This window comes from Macrosteles quadrilineatus, unplaced genomic scaffold (assembly GCF_028750875.1).
Source record: "Macrosteles quadrilineatus isolate MER2022 unplaced genomic scaffold, UCM_ALF_1.0 Scaffold_8__2_contigs__length_117827958, whole genome shotgun sequence".
NCBI lineage: Eukaryota > Metazoa > Arthropoda > Insecta > Hemiptera > Cicadellidae > Macrosteles > Macrosteles quadrilineatus.
Genome location: NW_026542601.1, coordinates 69,596,004 through 69,598,823, shown reverse-complemented (window position 1 = coordinate 69,598,823; position 2,820 = coordinate 69,596,004).

The following is a 2,820-nucleotide window of genomic DNA, read 5'->3' as shown; positions in this document are numbered from 1 at the left end:
AAATAAACAACTACCGCAGCGACAGGTTAGGTTAGACTAATTCTGTTATTTTGTTATTTGATATTTGACAGAGGTCGAGCTAGGTAGAAGAGCTCACTGACTGAGCTATAAGATTATAAGAGCTAGGCTTGAGGGAGGAGATGATGCACTGATCTGATGCAGACAAACAGACGAGGTGGTGTGGGAGGTGGAGTGAAAACTGAATACTATACTCATGAACATTGATCACGTGATCACGTTAGGCTACTTTCTCCGTTTTCGTCAACATTTTCGAGTTTGAATTTTGAGTGGATACATCTATTATGGTTCATCTATCTCCACTCCAGGCGTTTTTTGATTTTTCGAAATTTTGATTTTTAATGGGGGTTTTCCCATAAAAACCACATAAAATGAAGGAAAAATCTAATTTTTTTTCTAAAATGGCCCATGATAAAGGTCGTTGACAAGATTATGGGAGAAAGTATGTGTCAGAATGCTGATACAGTTTATTTACTATGGATTAATGTATTCAAATATGTTTAGCGAATTTCACATATCTACTGTAATAAGCTATTACAGTAGGTCTAATGGTAAGACCTGGACCCAGGACCGATTTACTATTTCGTTTTGAGGTCCCCAGTGGGTAGAAACACCATCCGTTCAGTTATTCTTAGTTATTATTAGTTCAATTATTCCCATGTCGTGACTAGTCGTAAAAGAGAGATGTTTTCCATAATGACCTAAACCAACCTAACCTAACCAAACCTAACCTAACCAAGCCTAACCTAACCGATTATTCCGTTTTCCGTCATACTTCCGGTGTTTTCATCGGATCTTTTAATGTTTTGTATATTAATCTACACAATTTCCCCGTCATTTTGAGTACCAACACAACGTATTTTGCTGACAAACTTTTTTCCATTTTTCCGTTTTTTGTGATTTCCGGTCTTTTCCGAAAAACAAAAACGTCATTTTCGGATTTAGCGTAAATTTTAGGTAATTTTGGCCCAAAAATCTCACTTTTGCGACTATTCACGACGTAGGAATAATTACCACTAACATACCGTACATACATTATTTATTTATTCACTCCATATCAAATGTGTAGTATTTTTATCCCCGCAGCTAAAGCGAAAATCATCCAACTATCCGCCAAGCCATAAAAATCTAAGTCCCCATCTGGCAACTGTCCCCCCATCCAACCATCAAATTCTAACCTAGGGCCGAAAATGAGGTTTTGCCAGCTCGAGATAATTCGATCTTTTTGAGTCAGTGCTGCGTTTGAATACCATCGATCCCCTACTGCGCTTACTCTCTTTCTTTGATCTGAGCCGTGCCTTCAACACTGTGTCTCATGAGGTGCCTGAAGAAGCTCTACTTCTACGAGCTGGACGGAGTCGTGCTATCTACTCTTCGATCCTACCTTCTAGATCGTCATCGTACACAGCTGGTGACTTTGGCAGGTGCCTCCTCCTCTTGCAGGCTAGAACATGGAGCTCCTCAAGGATCCATTCTGGGACCACTTTTATTCATAATTATAATGAATGACCTGAATTATGATGGCGGTATCCTTCTTTTTGCGGACGACATCACCCTAATGTTATCTGGTTTAAATCTTCGGGAAATAAATGAAGATATGGAGCTTCGACTGCGAAATGCTTCAGCCTGGTTTGAAATGAAATATCCTTTATTTTTTCAGGCAAAGTTAGGGCCACATGGCCCTTTCTTACACTTAACCTGACATTAAAAATATAACAAAAATAATGTGACATAGGGATAACTTAATCTAATTAAACATAAAATATTTAACAATTCAAGTACCTATACATATCTAAAAAAAACATAAAAAATTAACAAATAGAAAAACACATTCACACACTCTCGCATACACGCATCAGCAAACGCGCAAGGCAACAGTAGCCCTAGGACACGCCAGCCGAGACGATCTTCTCAAAATAGAGCTTTTTCAGTGCCGACACAAACTGGGAACGTTTTTCAAGGGTCTTAATGTGTAGGGGTAGGCCGTTCCACAGACGACACGTGGTAAAAACAAAAGCCCTGCCATAAGCTGTGGTCACATGATGAGGTATACGCAATGTGATCGAAGAATAACGAGACATTCGTAAACTACCCTGAGACACAAATTTAAAATCGGATTTGAAATATTTTGGGGAGCCTGTTTTCAAAATTGAAAAAACCAATGACAAAATTTTAACGAATCTTTGATCATTTAATTTCAGGATGTGTGCCTCAAGGTAGTATGGCGTGATATGCTCCATACGTCGCAGACCATAGACAAATCTCAAACAATAATTCTGTGACCGCCAGCGCGCTGGAGCATACCCGCCTGAGTCGCAGTCAAGTCATTGATCAATAAGTTGCAGTAATTGAAGTGGGTTAGTACAAGTGATTATTTGATCAAATGTAGTTTAGTGTGTTGTGGTAAAAAATTCTGTAATCTTTTCAATGAATGTATGGAGGCAAAAACCTTTTTTCGTGTGTCCGTAACTGCTACGTCCCAAGAAAGTGAAGAGTTGAAAGATATACCAAGATTCTTGACATTGTCGTAGTATGGAATGGTTTGTAGCAAACCGTTTCCAGCTTAACCTCAACAAGACCCAGAGAGGATGGTTTGCAGTCTGGGTTACATTCCTCCCGTAGAGCAGAACCAAATAGGTAAAGCTTTTGGGTATTGTATTGAACAATAGGCTAAGGTTGGGATCAGCACATCGACCAGACTATAAATAGAGTCTCTCGTGTCTGCGCCCTTCTTCTAAAGCTGAGATCGTTTGTGAAAGAGGACTACCTTAAAATGGTCTACTTTGCCTTATTCCATTGCCA